Genomic DNA, 19325 nt, shown 5'->3' with positions numbered 1-19325 from the left:
GGGGAATTGATTTCGGGTAAAGTCAATGGAAGCTGATTGAAATTGTATAAAGGGGATCCTACCCCTACGCAATGACTACATGATGGTGGCATAGTCTTAGTACTCCAAGAAGTTGTAAAGAAGTATGGGACTATAAACTACACTGCCCACAGAATGGAAAAACAAAGTAAGGGGGTTGTGTAATGGAAGCATCTAGTGTGCCAGGATGGTGCCATGAAGTTGGGTTGAAAAGTAGCCGTTGGGTGCATTGTAGATGATTGGTGGTGAAATTTCCATTATATTTGGAAATATGCCACCAAAGATGCATTTATGATAGAAATTTGGAGGGAACGGTCAGATTGGGATTTTAAATCACCTATAAATCTAGCATACTACCCTACATTAGAAGAATTCTCTCTCTAAAAATAACTCGTGAGATTTCGTGCTTTAAGTCTACGAACCGGTCTGATTGGGAAGATATTTTCTTACATCCAAGGTTAGCTAACATGCCCAAAGGATTTTGTGAGGCTTTCTTGGAGAGAATGACGACCACTAATCCCGCAGAAGTCGCAAGTTCTGCAGCCACAACCCCTAAAACTGCAAGTTCCAGTGTCGCAGCCCCTGAAGTCACACAAGTAATGGAAGCAACACCCTCTATAACTATAGCACCGAGGTCACTTATGTCTCAACTTTCTGCCATTGAAAAGAAGCAAAAGAAACCACATCCAGTTTTGGTGAGGCAGTCACTAAGGAAAAACCCCACTGGGATTAGCCATAATGGGAAAGTGGACAAGTCAGAACAACCACATGAACCCCTTGATCTAGATGAGGAAGAGCTTCACAAAGGCATTGAGGAGTTGGACACTGAAGTGGGTAAGCCTATAACTCGGCTCCCGAAGTATATCCCTCTATGGAAAGGCAACATGAAGGTGCCGAAAGACCCAAATACTACAAAATTTATGGTTTCTACACCACTCTTGTCGGAGAAAGTGGTATTTGAAGGCACGCCCTTGGGGCACATCCCTACAATTAAGATGGAAGATTGGGATCTAGAGGATTATGAGAAATTTCCCACATGTGCCAAATAAGTATTTGGCAGAGATTTACTATGAGGAAACCAGAGTAACATGACTCGAGTCAATGAAATGTGTTGAAGGGGTTGAGAAGGAAGGATTGATGAACATGTTATGTGTGTCACATTTCAACAAAACCATCATCAACATGGTGTGTGTGCCCCAATTTCTCACTTTGGTTCATGATTGGTGTCTCTGGTTGGGATAACCCATCCCCATTATGGATATGCTAATCCATCGCATCACAATGTTGCCATACCAAGGGGTGGATCCAACCAAAGATTTTGGAGGAAAGACCAAGGAAAAGAAACTCGCAAACAAAATGAAGAGCGAGTTCAGCTTAGTAAAGAAGTTGCGCGGATATTCCATCTGATCTATCACAAGCAAGGTATTGCAATTTTCCACATACATCTTGGCTTCCAAGGCCATGAGGAAGTGTCACATGGACGAGGTTCTGACGCCAGTAAATTCGCTTGTGGTCCAATGTGCTAAGGGAGTGCAATATAATTGGGTGCAATACCTTGGTAAAGAATTTTTGCTCAATTGTGGTGAAGCGCAGGATGAGGGAAAGGCATTCCATTATGCCTGGCTACTGTTGATGATTTCCCTATTCACGTGGAGGCTTCCAGAGGACAGTCAATTCCCTCCATAGGAGGCTGACCTACTAGAAGCTGCAGAGTTCACTTTTCTATGGGTGACAAAGGACCCTCCAAGGGTCATGGAGATGAATATGCTCTTGGTATTGGTAGAGATGGATCTTCGCATAGTGATTAGCTAGAGGCTGAGGTTATCACAAATCCTATTTGAAGAGTTGGAAGCCTATGCAGAATTCAAGGTAGATTTTCACAATGTGTATATCCACATGCGACGAGATCCAAAGAAGACATCTTGCAAACTACCATACCTCACAAGTGAGGCCGATGTAAAGGAATTTGTGGGGAAATGGCCAGGAGAATGGATGCACCCCTTGGATCTCAGTGTAGGTACAAGAAAGATGAGAGAGAGTTCATCCACATAGACAACAGTAGTGCAAAATAAAAAAGAGGCTGAGAAGGCTTTAGCTTGAGAGAAAGTTGCACAACAAAAGAAGAAAGCTTCTACCAAGGCGGTTGCTACTAAGGCAACTGCTGAGAAAGAACGTGTTGCTAAAGAGACCACTGTCGATGTTGAAGGAGGTGGGGGAGATGAGCAGAGCACTTCCTTTATAATAATGAAGTGCCACAAGGAGATGACTTCCAAACCCATGAAGAAGAAAAAATTCGATAAGCATGAACATGTTGATCCAATGGTCCTCACTGAGGGGGACTTGGATGAGACTTGGGATAAGGTCCACGACACAAAGGCATAACTATGGACGCAATTCAAGAAACAATACCAGTAAGCATTGGGGAATATGTAGAATGATCTGCATAAACTACATATTCAAACAAGACAACTATAAGCGAGCAATGGACAGGTGAGAAGGATCCAAGCAATCCTGCAGCAAGCAAGCATGATTGTGTTAGAGATAGATTGGGCTCTAGATCTCAATGTCATACAATTACTAGAAGGATCCCTAATCGCACAGATAGATGAAGTGAACACCCAACTTGCACAGATCAAGGATGTGGGTGACAACCTCATGGCATTGCCTATCCAAACCCTCCATGAATTACATGAGGGAGTAGCCGACGAGCTCAGTGTTAGGGAGCAGCATGAGCTACTAGTAATCAGTGAAGTGAAGACCAACAAAGAACAAATATTCACATAAAAGGCACATTCACTAAAAGATAAGGCGGAACTGGCTACGCGTAATCATAAATTGGAGTCAACCATTACACAAGCATGCAATGCGCTGCCAAAACACAACATTCCTAAAGATGCAACATAATCAACAAAGATTTCAAAGTTGGCTATAGCAGTAAAGGAATCCAAGGAGGAAATCGACCAAGTCCGATTTGAGTTACAGATGCAAATTTGTTTATTACAGTTAAAGTTCTAGCCAACCATTCCACTAGAAGTCCAAGAGTAGTGTGGAATAAGCATCAAAGAGGGAATGACCATAGTAGATGTAGTAGTCAAGGATTGCACATATCTCTTTGAGCAGACAATGGAAATATGGACATCTCTGCAGGAGGACCCAACTTTGTAGAAAATTGGTACATATATCAAGGAGAAGAAACAACAACTTGATAAACTCAGGGCGACTGCATGCACTTTTGCGGCAGTCTAGTGCTTTGCTCGACTGACGGGAGGAAAACAATTGCAAACATAGATTGGCGAGCTGTAAAGAAAATAGGCCTTATTGAAGGCCATGACACAGCCATGGATAGAGGAAGCTAGCCAGCTTACTCTCACAATTCAGGAAAAATTGAAGACTATCCAACAGACGAAAAGGATAATGGGCCTCACAGTGGAAGACCCTACTACAAATAAGTTGGTCTAAGAAGTACAATATGCCACAATGCAGGGCACTGTTGATTTGAAAGTATTGAAGATGGAGTTACGCGAACTCAAAATCAATATTGTTGCACCAGTCGAGTGACTCGAGGGTGAGTCACCCAATTTGTGTTGGGGGCCTATTGGGAAGGGGTCCCTCAGGTCATTTTGGTCAAACTTTGTAATGAATTTTTGAAAGAATGTAAGTTCTCTGCGAAATGTGGAAACAAATTTCGAAGCTAGTATGAGTCAAAGGGGCTTTAGTCCCTTAGGTGGGTAAGTGTTAGAGAGGTTTTGAGACCCGACCATGGTCCGCAGACAATGGTATTGTAAGTGAAATGCTATATTTAGATGAGTCATAGTGCGTCTTAAAGGGAATCGAATTGAGAAGAATCATTGTAAGGGAAATTTTCTAAGGTAGTAAAGTTTTGTTTCCTATACCTAGGTGAAACAGGAAGGCTCTTGCAACTGAGTGCGTGGGCCCCTAAAGCTGAGTACGCAAGGAAAAGAAGTTTGTATCTAAACGATTATACTTAATAAAGAATATTTTGAGCCAATTCTGATGCATCTGAGTCTTATTTATTACTTTTATAAAGTTTATGTATCTTTGCTTTATATTATGATTTATAAAAATTAATTATGCAAAACTAGTAGGTTTATAATATTTATGCATGATAAGTATAATTATGAACCTTTGTGAAGATAGGGAAGTTGTTTAAACAGAATTACCATAATTATATGTTGGGAAGGGTTAAAGGTGCATGAAGGTAGATCTAGGCCATAAGGATTACTTGAACCCATCACACAGGTCTGTGGATTCAGAAACCTATTTCTATCATACCCTATACTGCCTCAGTGAGATTGCAACCTACTCTACGTAGGTTGTTACCGAAAGGACCAATAATTAAGGTTTTGTTGTTGGCACAAATAACACTGTACCTAGCTTAGGCCCCATCAAGCCAAAAGTGCTCTCCATCAGACCTATTAATATGGGGATGGGGTATATGGTAAATCCTTGAGAGTGGAATATCGGTCTGGGACTAGTGGTCTGGTGTGGATTGCGGTAATGCCCAGATTCAAGTGTCTTTCTTATGACCTAGTGATCCTTGGATTAGACTATGGATTGCGGTACAACCTAGAGCCTAAGAGGCATGAAAATTACTCATGGTTTAGGTGGAGAATTTTGTTGGTATCCATGCTTGTTTTGGCATAGTGATATTGTGAAGATCATGGTAAAGCCCATTATTAAATGTTTATTGTTTTGGCCTAGTGATCTGGTGTAAATTATGGTAAAGCCTAGTTTCTATTGATGAGGATGAGGTAGTTTAGCCTCAGCATGCCCTAGTTGGTTCTTTTAGTTTGAGTCCCACATTCATGCTTGGAATATGTCACAAGGGTGATTGACTCAAGAGATATTTGGCTCAACCAATCTATGGTTGGGTGGAACATGGTAGGCCCATACCAGGTTGGCTTTTGCATTCATTAATAAGAGGTTCTTTCTTTGGTATCTTATGTGTAAATCACTAATTTATATGTGGTTTCTATGGTTGATGTATCCTTGATATTTATGTTGTTATTATGTTGGTTATAAGCATGTATTATGACAGTGATGATGTATGTCTCTCCTCATGTTTTCATTTGTAAATGAATGAACAATGTATCTATGACCTAATAGATGATCAGGAAGCTAATGATATAAGGGAGCAACACTTCTTAGTGATTATCATATAAGTATGAGACCCCTATGCTTAGATATGTAGTTTAAAGCTGTCGATTACATATTTGTGAGATGTTTTACGAAATGCTTGCCATGGCTAGTAGGAGTCCATTCTAGTCTTTGTTGACGTTTTACAAATGTATCTTTGTTATGTTGTGAAAAGTCATCTCTGAAGGTGTCATTGAGTCTTCTGTAGTGACCTAGGCTTTGTGCCTAAAAAAGTGGCACAAATCCCAAAGTTGCAGGCACAACACTGGGGAAAAATTCCACAGACGTTCCATTTCCCTTGTTGTGGGAGCGTATGGAGCCTCCTAGATGCACCCTGGTCCATATCAAGGGAGCATCCAGGGGTTTAAAGCATTAAAACATCAGTTGGTCTCAGGGGCCGGTTACCTGAGCGGTTGGGATGGCCCTTAGGAGTTCTTTTGCTAGTGTGGAAGGTCTATGTGATGTGTTCCACCGGTTCCACTTCCTCAACTGACACACGAGGAGTCAAAGCATATCATAGTAACTTCTTGTCACATGTTTACCCAAGTTGGATGGTTAGTCGGGTATATGTGGGATGACGGTGTTACACCCAGGACCTACTAGTCAATATTTGGAAGTTTGCTTATGGGCATCCACAACCCCTTCATTATAGTGGTCTTCATGCAATTTTCCACTATTTCAATAATCGTGCACTCTAGGCTTTCCTAAGTTTCCCAAATTTCCTCCATTCGAATGAGTATTCCAGTATTTCCCAAATTTCCTTCATGGCTTCCATTCAATTTTCCATGACCGGGGCCTCGAGGCCCTCCCTCTGATATTCCACGGAACCCACAACCCACTAGTCCAGGTGTTCTAGCTCAAACCCCCTCTAATGCTCCTTTTGGAAACCCAGGACCTATCACATAGTAGAAAATCCCATTCATCTTTGGGGGCCTCATTAGTTGTGTTTGATGTATTATTGTAATAGTTTTTTGGTTTTTTTTCTCAACAATTGTGTCTCATTTACAATTATCATTTATATCATACTACTAATAAAAGTGTGTGGCTTGAAGGGTTGGTAGGGCTCCTGAGCTATAATAAAAATTGTATATACCAAATTGTGTGCTCTATATATCGCTAATATTATTATTACTAGATATACACACACACACACACACACACACACACACCGTCCTTTGATGATATATAACATTGTGCTCTATAGATCCTATTATTATTACTACATATATCCTTATCCTTATCTTCTATGGTGATTGGGCTGCAATATACACTCACAAGGATTTGCACGCTAAGCCTCAATAACAACAAAAAATATGCCATTTAAGAAAAATGTTCATCATGGTATTATTTAGAGTAACATCAAATTATTCATTTATTGTTAAATTTGATTATCTATAAATATTTATTATATCATGATTATATAAGTAAATTTCATCTTAATCATGCACTCTTTTTATCAAATAAACAATTTGGTTCATGGTACTTCATATAACTAAAACTAATTACCATCAATTAAATAGCCAAATTGTTTTGCAATATTTTTCACAAGTGAAAAGAATGATCATGGTTTTGCAATACCATTTATCTGAAATAATGATCATGGAGTTTGTAATCTATTTTATAATTGAAAATAATCATTATAGGTTAATACACTTTATAGCTAATAAAATTATTTCAAAATAGTATTACTATATTTTAATATAAAAATGTACAAAGTTAATTAATAAATATAATCTACATTTTGATATCACAATAATATTGTTTTTCTTTTTAACTTTTAACAAAGAACCATTCCTTTTTTAACTCTAAATATTAATAGTAATATTAAGAGACCTTGAACATATATTCATTCACGACCTTTAGATACTATGTTTACCATGTGTTTGACAAAATGTTCTCATTTTTTTGGTGACTTTTGAACAAGATCTAGCCTTATAACTTATAATATAGACCTTTCATCACCTTAAAATTGATTCTCAAAAGTTTTGGGCTATTATGGGCAGTGGCCTATAGGCTAGCCCTCACAAACATAGGCTTTTGTGTGACATTGGAGCCTTCCGGCTACACACAAAGTGGCTTATGCGTGTGGTTTGGTTGCGAACTCAGTTAAATAGAAGTTTCAACTCATTGTCTGAGCACTAGGGGTTATGGTCTGACAACTAAGTTCTGATATCCTTGAGAGGTTTTAGTAAGTTTCTAGTTACTAGGCCCCAATTCCATAACTAGAACTTGGATGTTGAGTCATGCTATAGTAACTCTCACCTCATGTTTACCTAGTGAGCTTGTAAAAGCATGTAAATATGGGATAGTTTGGTTACACGAAGGCCTTCTTATTTCAAGGATATAATGATTTCTCTCTCTCTCTCTCTCTCTCTCTCTCTCTCTCTCTCTCTCTCTATATATATATATATATATATATATATATATATATATATATATATATATATATATATATATATATATATATATATATATACATACATACATACATATATATATACATATATATAATAAGTTTGGAAAAAATAGTTGTGCATAAGAATAATCCATTCTCCACAACTCCATAAGATGTTTAGCAAGATTCTATCACTTAGATACTCAAAGGATTTATTAACGAAATCATATGCATTATATTTTACATGAAAAATAGCATACTAGTATTAGGAAAACTACAAATTTACATAGATATAATTTCTATAAATAAAAAATTATATATTCAAAAATAAGCTAAACCGTTTTCCTTTGTTTCATATTTTTACACCATCTTCAAATTCATTGTGTAAATATCTCTAGTCATCTCTCTAGGTTAGCCTATTATTGATGCTTGTTTGCAATTTTTTTGTGAAGATTTGAATTTGAGGAGTAAGTTTTCATAGTTTTATCCTTAGTAATCACTTTTAATCAACATTTTTGAGTCTATACCATGACCCATCATTAAGAGAAATTAATGAGAGAAAGGATAACTGAAGGTATAAATAAATAAATAAATAAAAAGGAAGAAATAAATAAATAGATATTATAGGTTTTTGAGGTTTTCATTTCCATTAATTAATCATGAGATATTATCATTATCTTGCACCCACACTATAGGAAGTTACTTCGAACAAACATCCTAGAGTCAACATTCATAACAAGAATATCTAAAATGATAACATTAAGAAAAACTTAATTTAGGGAAAGAAAACATATTTCGGTCTTCAAAACTATCATAAATCAACTAACATCCCATTAGGGGAAGCTTGAATAGTGGGTACTAATGTTTTTAATAGTAATCACCTTTGTTCGAATCGTGACCAAAATTTCTCAATATGTGTTTGCAAACTGTTATATCAAGTCAAGTGTTTATATTGGAGCTAGTGTTATGTGATATATAGTGTTGAGTTTGAGTGTGTTCTAGTTACCCATTTCCCATTTATATAAAATAAATAAATAAGAAAATAAATTGTAGATCAACAAAATTTTGGTTGTGCAAAAGAAATAATCTTCTTTCATACTCTTCTCATTCCTATTATCTCTTATGGGTGTGCATATTGCGGCTATAGAATCTATAGAGAATTGTGGAAGAAGATCAAACAAACCCAAAAGCATTTTATACCTCATAATCATAGATTAAAAGCAATATTCCCTATCCTATTAATTTGGGTTGCGTAAGGAACAAAATGGGAGGGAGGAATGGAAATGGAGAAAACACACACATAGGTGTAGCATAGTGCATAGTCATATAGGTAGAATCCAACTTTTATTAATGAATCAAATAGTATAATATTATAGAATAAAAATGGTGGTAGCATATCCTTGGGGAGAGATATTAATTATGCTTATTCCCAAAATTCTATTTCTAGAGACCAAAATAATATAATTTTAATGTAAATAAAGACACCTGAAGGTTCATACCTCACCCTAGAATGTATAGTTCCAAAATATTTGTGGGCTTCGAGGTGGTTAGTTGATATGCCAACTTCTCGAAGGTGTAACGTTTGCATACAATATCTATTTAGGGTGCATAGTGGTTAAATGGAAGGGTATAAATAAAGAATATAATTATATTACATGGTGTGAGTGTGTTAGAGACTAACTCAAAGCTCCTAAATTCCCCAAAAAATCTCCATTTAGGGCCTTAAAATTACCCAGTAATTTTAATAGCAAAGAACATCATAACAAAACTGCCAAGATGAAGAACTGTTTTGATTCATTGGAAAAGGTGAATGGCCACAAATTTCCACTTGGATGAGTGATCCAAGTGGATTTTGGTGGCTACCCACCTTTTCCACTTGGACCCCCACCACTGTATCTTTCAGTTTTTCAGCTTCCTTAATTATGGCACAATTTACTATTTTTACCAGTTTTTCGGGTCCTAAACTTTCAAATCCATTTTGATGCTCTAAATGACATTTGTTTGGAAATTTTGCTCAATTATTATTTGTAAAATCACATAATTAAACATAGTACTCAAAGATATATTTCCAACAAGGTATAATACACGTCAAACGGAGATAATATGACCAAGTTATGACCCTGGGAAGTTGGCTGCCCAACTAACCCCAACGAGGCCCATAAACTCTTGGTGTTACATCTCCTCGGGTTAGGATTTTGGTTGTTTATGCCTTTCTCTTATTTTTCAATAATAAAAAGGCCCTTGATACTCATTGTAACTTAGTTCAAAGGCATGTAGCCGCCACATCCCTTCTCTGAGATAAGCTACCATCGCCCTAGCTAGTCTTATTTCCATTTTGTTTGTAAGCATATTTCAGTATTTGATATTAATGAAATGTAGTGTTGTTTCTACTGCATATATGTATTTATGGTTATATATGTAATTTGTTGCATTCCTATTTCTATCTAGATCAATAGGTCCTCACTCGTTTGGAAAAATGCTCTCCATTGCATCAAGTTCCCATAGCATATGGGAAACTTTTGTTGAAATTGAAGCTTTGTGAGTCAAATGCCTTGGTAAAGAAGTTTTCATGCTTTAACATATGTTCTACTAGTGATATTATTTCATCTTGGCATCCATGCTTCAACCCATTATAACTTTCTCAATGTTGCTAGGATTGATTTTTATATGGACCAAATTCTCAGCCACCTCCAAATTCTCCAACAAAGGTGGGAAATATGGTTGAAGTTGTTACGTCCCTAAAATACTAGTATAGCCCCCCTACTTTTATTTTTTTTCCCATGTATACCCCATACTATCATTTTTGTGCCCAATATAACCTCATTATTGTTATTATTGTGCCCTTATGTGATAATTGTTATGTAGGCTCTGTTATATTATGACTCCTTATACTCCTATACATACCAAGGAGATATTTTAATTTGTATCATCCAAGAATTGTTTATTTATGTAATGTAAACGAGGTTTCTCCCTCAAAGCGACTAATTTTCAATTCAATGATCTATCTTTTCTTCTGTTTTATGACCTAGTTGCATAACATTTGGTATTAGAGCTTTGGATTCTATGGTTTTGCTACTTCAAATAGGCCATCTTGGAATTTTTGCTATAATTTTTTTTATATGAAGCTTCAAAAGCTCAAATTTTGACCAAATGGATTCGAAATACTGATGAAATTCTTGTACAAAATTTAGATGTTTTTTCCCTATATTTTCTAAGATATGGTAGAAATAATTTAGTGTTTTTTCATGCCCCAGAATATTGTCTCAAATAGGTGACCTAGGGAAAATTGTCATAAATTTGGCTATGAGCATCAGACTTGAATTTTGTAAAATTTTAATGAAAAAGTATAGACTTTAGCCTTTTTTGTATCATTTTTAGGACCAAAGGTTGAAACAGTTACATGTGGCATTTCACAAAAATTCACTCTATTGAACGTGTCCATAACCAGGTCATTGTGGGAGATTGGGCATAAATTTACCTTGAGGAATCCAATCTCAGTTTTACTTGTGGCATTAGAAACAATGCTCAGAGTGCTACCATATGATGAAATTTTTTTTACCTTGGAGAGCTAAAATTATAGAGGTACAACTGTTTCAAGATAGAGCTCCTAAAAGAAAGAAAAATGTGTGTATTTTTTAAAAATTGCATAACTTTTGTTTCAAAAATCAGTTTGAAGTGATTCCAAGGGAATATTAAAGCACGCATATCAGTATTTGTTTCTAAAATTCCTCCCAAAAAAAATAATTATACACCCATTAATACCTTATAAAGATCTACTATGAAGAGGAAGAATTACAACATGATATATCAAAATTATGGGACCAAGTACAACAAATTTTGTTCTCACAAAGAGAAACCTAAGATGAACTAAAAGGGGACATGGATAGTTTAAAAGAAGAAATAAAGTGTGACATGGATGGTTTAAAAGTAGAAATGAAAGGCAACATGAATGGTCTAAAACTAAATAGGAAGGTTTGAAGGAAGGTTTGACAAAGTTGCTACAAGAAATTCTTCTAAATGGAAAAAAGGCATTCCATGAAACTCATGATGAGAGAAAAAGGAATGTTAATCATGATTTTATAGACTATAAAAAAATATTTTAGACCAACCACATTCCAAACATCGATATGAGAAAGTTTGATGGCAAAGATTCGGTAACATGGATACTATAGATAGAGGGATATTTTGGTCTACATGATTTTCAACACACACAAGAGGTACACAATCCAACTTTATATTTAGAACACAATCAGTTTGTATGGTATCGATGGCTTTGTTCTCATAAAAAAAAATTCACTTGGTCAATTTTTATGGATCAAATGATCACAAATTATGAGGATACAATGAGAAATGCTTTCTTTAGCCAATTTATAAATCTCAAACAAATGGGTTCAATGGCGGAGAACATTAAGGACTTCCAAGAATATCAGGGTAATTGATATTCCATAGGAGCATAGGATTGATGTCTTCATAGGTAATTTGTAGGATAACATCCAACATTACTTTTTCCTTTGGGAACCTGATTAATTGGAGAAGGCATTCAGGGTGACAATAAAAGTTGAAAGGAAAATTATGGCAACAAGGATGTCTACCACTCACAAATATAAAGATGGAAGTATTTCTACTTCTAGCCTTCCACAACCTACAAGGTTGACACCACAACAATTGGAGGAAAAAAGAGCAAAAGGATTTTGTTACATTTGTGATGGAAAATACACTAAAGGTCATAAGTGTGTTTAGAAGAAATTATTCTACATAGATTGTGAAAATGAGGAAGAAAATGAACAAGGAACATCAGAAAAGAGGATATACACCATGAAAAAACCCCAGGTAAAGAAGAAATGAATCCAAAAATATCTTGTAATCCATTGATGAGAATTACCACTCCTAAAAATCTCACTACATAAGGATATATCAAGAAGAAAAAGGTAATAGTGTTGATTGATTCGGGTAGTACCCATAATTCTATTCATTGTAATATAGCCAAGGAATTGAATTGCTTTATATATCCAGCACTAGAGTGTCAAGTGATGGTTGCAAATGGAGGAACTATAAATTCCAAGGGAAAGTCTCATAATATCAAATTAACCATGGGGGAATATGTATTGAATAATCCAATGTTTTCCATTCCAATTGGTGGTGTTAATGGTGTACTAGGAGTCTAATTGTTACAATCATTAGGGACAATATCTTTTAATTTTCAAGAACTTTTATTTATTTTTTTTGGAAAGGAAAGGAAATTGAATTAAGGGGTATTGCAGGGAAATATAGGAAGATAATCAACTTTAATGTCATGAAAAATATTTTGAAGAAAGAACAATGAGACGTAATTTCACAATTATGCTCACTATAGGTTCAAGCATAAAAATTATCTATTTCTCCAAATCTCCAAAAAGTCTTGGACAATCATTCCAAGGTATTTGAGACTCCCAAAGGCCTCCCATATTTTCGTGACTATGATTACGCTATTCACTTGATTCCAGGAAGCGTTCCTCCAAACATTAGTCCTTACAGATATCCCTATGCCAAAAATAGTGAAATTGAATATATGGTTGAAAAAATGCTAGAGGATAGTATAATTCAACCAAGTCAAAGTTCTTTATCTACTCCAGTAGTATTGGTGCACAAGAAATATGGATCATGGAATATGTGTTTGGATTATAGGGAGATCAACAAGATCACTATTAAATATAAATTTCCCATTCCCGTCATTGATGAATTGTTGGGTGAATTATATGGAGTAATTTCCTGCACCAAGTTGGATATTCTTTGAGGATATCATCAAATTAGGATGAATATTGAATATATTATGAAAACAACATTTAGAAGTCATGAAGGTCATTATGAATATTTGGTCATGCCTTTAAGACTTACTAATGCACCTTCCACATTTGAAGGTTTGATGGATTCCATTTTCAATCCTTCTTTAGAAACTTTGTGTTAGTATTTTTTTGTGATATACTAATCTACAACAAGTCTTGGAAGAATCATGTTCAACATGTTGACAGGGTGTTCAAACTATTGGAGGAGAAACAATTATATGCAAAAACCTCCAAATGTTTCTTCGAAGTATGAGAGGTGGAATATTTCGATCATTTTGTATCTCATGAGGGCGTTAAGGCAGAGCCTAACAAAATTAAAGCCAATAGGGAATGGAAAATTCCCACAACCCTAAAGCACCTTCTAGAATTTCTCGGGTTGCCAAGGTATTATCGCAAGTTTTTTATGAATTGTGGGAGAATAACAACTCCACTAACAACATTATTGAAGGAAGATGCATTTTATTGGACTCCAGAAGAAACTAAGGCCTTTAAACATCTTAAAGCGGCAATGTCCCAAGCACCAGTATTAGCAACACCAGACTTCACAAAAGCACTTTTGGTGGAATGTGACGCCTCAAGAAATGGAATTGGTGTTGTTTTAATGGAAGAATAAATAACCATTTCTTTTGAAAGTAGTACAATCAAGGGAAAGTATTTACACAAACCTATTTACGAGAAGGAAATGCTGGCAAAACTACATGCACTGAAGCAACGATGACCTTACCTAATGGGAAGACACTTCAAAGTAAAAACAAATCATGATAGCCTTAAATAATTTTTGGAACAAATATTATCTTCAGAAGAGAAACAAAAATGTGTCATAAAGATGTTGGGTTATGAATTTGAAATCATCTACAAAAAAAATAAAGACGAATGTTTTTGCATATGCACTCTCAAGAAAGGATGAGGATGTGGAAGCATTTCTCTATGACATTTCTATTATCCAACCTAATTATATAGTTGAACAAAGGGATGAATGGAAGAATGACAAAGAGCCGTGGACACTGGTTCAAAAGTTGCAGTAAGGTCCCAATACATTTGATACATTTATCTATAAAAATGATTCATTATGGTACAAAGATCTCTTATATCTCTGTAAGAATTTCCAACTCAAATAAAACATTATTTTGGAAGTGCACACCCCCCCCCCCCTTGGGAGGGCACTTAGGATTTTCAAAAACTTACCACAGGATCAAGAAGGAATTTTTTTTGGGATGAACTTAAATCTGATATTCAGAATTTTGTGGTAGAAGTTTTGGTTTCCCAATAAAATAAAGTTGAGAAAATTAAGACCTTGGGTATATTTCATCCTTTAGCCATTCCAAGTCAACAATGGGAGGATGTCTTAATGGATTTTTTGATAGGTTTACCCAAGACTTAAGGGAAGAGTGTCATCATGGTGGTGGTCGATAGAATTACCAAGTATGCACACTTTTGTGCATTATCTAAACCTTTTAAAGTTAGTACAATTGCTACTACATTTATGGAAAGAATTCAAAAGCTACATCGAAACCCAAATATTATTGTAAGTGATAGAGATCTCATTCTCACTGGAAGTTTTTGGGTGGAATTATTTTCTTATCTTGGTACTCAATTATCCCATAGATCATCTTATCAGCCTCAACCTAATAGGCAAACCAAGATAGAGAATTTGTTTTCAAAAGGATATCTTCATTTCTCTGTATGTGATAAATAAACACATTGGGTCAAGTGGTTACCTTTGGCTGAAAGGTGGTATAACACTTCCTTTCATACTGTAATAAAAATTACCCCACTTATGGCACTTTATGCATATGATCCACCATCCATCACATCATATTTAAGAGAAAATTATAAGGTTCAAGTAGTGGAAGATCACATCGAGCATCAAAAATAAGTTCTCCAACTCTTAAAGGATAACCTCTCTCTAGTGCAAAATGAAATGAAACAATTGGCAGATCAACATCACAGTGAAATAAGTTTTGATGTAGGTTACTGTGTATTTTTAAGGCTACAACCATATAAACGAATTTCCCTTAAGAAAGCTAAGAACGATAATAAATTATCACCCAAGTATTATGTTCCTTACACAGCGTTGCAAAATATTGGTACTATGGAAAACAAAGTGGAATTTCCTACATCTTCTTGAGTACACCTCATTGGCCATGTTTCATGCTTAAAATTTTTTATCAGTGACAAGATCCTAGTTCAAACAGCATTTCCAGAACTTGAAAAAGGAGGAAAAATCATATTGGATCCTGAAGTAGTCATGGAAAAATAGCTTGACAACTACGTAATCAATCCATTTCAGAGTATCACATTAAGTGGAAGAACGTACTCGTTAAATATTCCACATGGGAGGATGATAATTTTATACAAAAGCATCCAAAACTACTCAAGCATTGAGGACAACACTTTTTTGAAGGAGAGGGGCATGTTAGGTCCCTATAATACTAGTGTATCCCCCCTATTATTACTGTTGTGACCATGTAGCCCTGATATTGTTATTGTTATTCCATATAGAACCCCACTATTATTATTTTTGTGCCCATATATATATATATATATATATATATATATATATATATCTATATATATATATATATATATATATATATATATATATATATATATATATATATATATATATATATATATATATATAGAGAGAGAGAGAGAGAGAGAGAGAGAGAGAGGAGGTCTTTTCATTTGTGTCATCCAATAATTGTTCATTTATGTGATTTAAAGGAGGTTTCCCCCTCGAGAGGGTAATTTTCAAGTTGTTGATCTATATTTTCTTCTGTTTTTTGATATGGTTTCATAACAGAAGTAGCTGCACACTAAAAACTAAGTGTAAGCCAAGAAAAGGAGGAATACTCAGCTCAAAAGTATTTTCACCCACGACCTATTTGACAACTTGAAGTTTATATCATAATTAATTGAAATGATTTACATTTGGATAAATATCCATTTATGTTGTCCATGTTGACAAAAAATGCCCCTTTTTAATCCTAAGCATTATTCATAATTTTTTTTGTATATAAGCCATCACATTTTCTCATTGGTCACATGACATGGTTTGGATATGGGATGAAATTGTTAACCAAATAAATTTGTTTTAGGATAATGATAATAACATATTTGTAAGATAAATATGTAATTTTGAATTTGAACAAATAAATGAATAAAATTAAAATAAATTTGATACAATAGGTGTACTATTGTTTGGTGGATGGAGATAGGGTTTAATGTGGAAAGGCTACATTCCCTAAAACTCCATGTTTCTAGATAAATCAACATCGTATATTATGTTAGTCACCTCATGGATGTGCCATTGGATTATTCTCCTGATCCCTTAGAGGAAGTTAAAATTTTGTGTGGCCCTTTGGATATGTTCCTAATGGGGCTCTCTAATATTTAAAATTGGAGGGTTTGTTTCTATAGTTGGTATAATCCCATTTTTCATTATAAGCTGAGACAAATGAAGTACAATAATTATGAGATTCCTTGCGTCCAACTATAATGAACTTTGATTGAAATGGGTCTAATCCCCCCACCTTTCCTCCCAAGGACACTATCCCCCTGCCTTGTTTTTCATTCCCCTCTACCAATCCCTGCATCGCTTCTAGCTCTCCCTTGGATCTTCCTACTTTAGGCTTCGTAATAATCATTGACCACTCGCTATAACAGCCCTAGTGAAAATTCCACATAATAAAAGTAAATAAAGGAAAAAATAATAACCACAGTTGATGGGACACTTATTATGAGCTGAATGTTGGGTAATACATCCTAGGGGATGTTCGCTTGGCTGTTTATGGCTAAGGAAATTGGCAAAGGAAATGGTTGAGGCTTTGAAAAGAAAAAAAAGTATTTTTGGCACATTTATTTATGAAAATAATGGAAATTGGGAGAAAAGGGAGGTGAAAGGTCACAGGTTTCATGTGAGGAGGAAATTGAAGGAAAATAATGGAAAATGAAGAAAATAGAGGCCTCATTCATAAAAAGGTTTCTGAGGATCAGTTGGTAACCTTTTTTGAATTGAGTTTTGGAGCTCTCTCATTATTCTCTCTCTCTCTCTCATAATCTTGGATACTTAGAGTTTTCTTTTTGCATTTTGGCTTTGGATCAAGAAAGGAAAAGAAGGCAAGAGGAAGAAAATATCAAGAAGGGAAAGGAAGGATAAAACACCTACAACAAGAATCATTACAGGTATTGATTTGCACGTGTATTTTCCTTGCTAGATTTGGCATGCATGGAATTTCATGTGGTCATTTTTCTATTGTGGCATGGGGTTTTCTAGGTGTAACATTGTTTTCAACCTAGTCTTGTCATTTCTGAATAGCCATGGTGTGATGGGGTTCTCATGTTTTGGTTTAGCTGGATTGTCTGATTTCAAAGCTAAGTGGGGTGGATCTTCAAATGATAGAGCACATGTCCTAGTGGCCCCTGAACAAGATTGTGGATCATAGTAAAGCCACTAACCTAGTGACCTGTGAGCCAGAATGAGGGTTACGATATAGCCAGGTTTGTGTTGCCTTGGTGGGCCTAGGAATCCTTGCTGGTGAATAGGATGATATGCGGAAAAGCCTAGAGATTGGGTCTCAGTTTAGGGCCTAGTGGTCTGAGTTTGGATTGCGGTAAATCCTGAAGGACTAGGAGACAGGAAAATTTCTCATGGTTTAGGTGGATAAATCCAGTGGCATCCATGCATGTTGGCCTAGTGATTGGGTGGAGATCATGGTAAATCCTGTTATGATGTGTTCATTTGTATGAGGATGGATTATGGTAAAGCCTGGTTTCTATTAATGAGGATGAGGTGGTTTAGCCTCGGTATGCCCTGGTTGGTTCTTTTGGTTTTAGTCCCACATTCATGCTTGGAATATGGCACGGAGATGAATGGACAAAGAGATATTTGTCTTAACCATTCTATGGCCGGGTGGAATGTGGAAGTCCCATCCCGGGTTTGGTTTTTGAATCATTAATGAAAGGTTATTTATCCTTGTATTTTTATGAGCATTTGATGGATTATATGTGGTCTATATGGTTGTAATTTCATGAGTATTTATGTTGTTATTATGGTGGTTATATGTGTGTTTTATGACAACAGCTATGTATGGATCTCAACCTATTTTTAATTGTAAATGAATCGATAATGTATCTATCATCTAATAGATGATAATGCAACAAATGACATGAGGGAAAAATGGTTCATAGCAATTGTCGGATAAGTATGAGATCCCTACACTCAATTCTATTGTTTACACCTATAGGTTACATGTTGATGACATGTTTGACGAAATTCCTATCATGGCTAGTAGGGGTCTTATTAAGGTCTTGTTTAAAATATTTCTTTTGCATCATTGTTTCCCTATTCTTTGACTAATAGTAAGCTATCATTCCATTCTGGGCAGTGACCTGGGCTCTCGGTCTGAAAATGTGGCTCAAATCCTAGTGTCATTGGAGTAACACTAGAAAAATTAGGTCTCTAAACACTAGCAGGCAAGCCTATGAGAGCAACTTTGGGTTTTTGGATGTTGTCATGCCTATAGTATGAGATTGACTAATGCCTAAGATGTGAAACACATAAGTGGGACCCAAGGAGAGGATGTTTGGGTGGTTGACATGTCTCCTGAGGTTTCTATTGTTGATGTGGATAGGTTGGTTGATGTGTTCCATCAATTCCACTTCATTAAGGTCACATAGGAGGTTGAATCCACTCAAAGTAGCCTCTTGTTGCATGTTTACCTGTGTTGGATGGTTACTTCGATAGATGTGTGAGGAGACTATTACAGAGTGGTATCAGAGCATGGTTCACCCCTCGGACTAGATGGGTAGCATGTGTTAGTCATGCATTCATGTCAGTTTCAGGTGTCTCTCTTAAACTTTCATTCCATGTGCTTGTTACATTTTCTTGATGATTGATTATGGTTGAAGTAAGGTTGTTATAGAGAATT

This window comes from Pinus tabuliformis, chromosome 2_1 (genome assembly GCF_031772625.1).
Source record: "Pinus tabuliformis cultivar Carrire ecotype Pingquan chromosome 2_1, CPIR1, whole genome shotgun sequence".
NCBI classification, from domain to species: Eukaryota; Viridiplantae; Streptophyta; class Pinopsida; order Pinales; family Pinaceae; genus Pinus; species Pinus tabuliformis.
Note: the sequence above shows the minus strand (reverse complement) of the source record.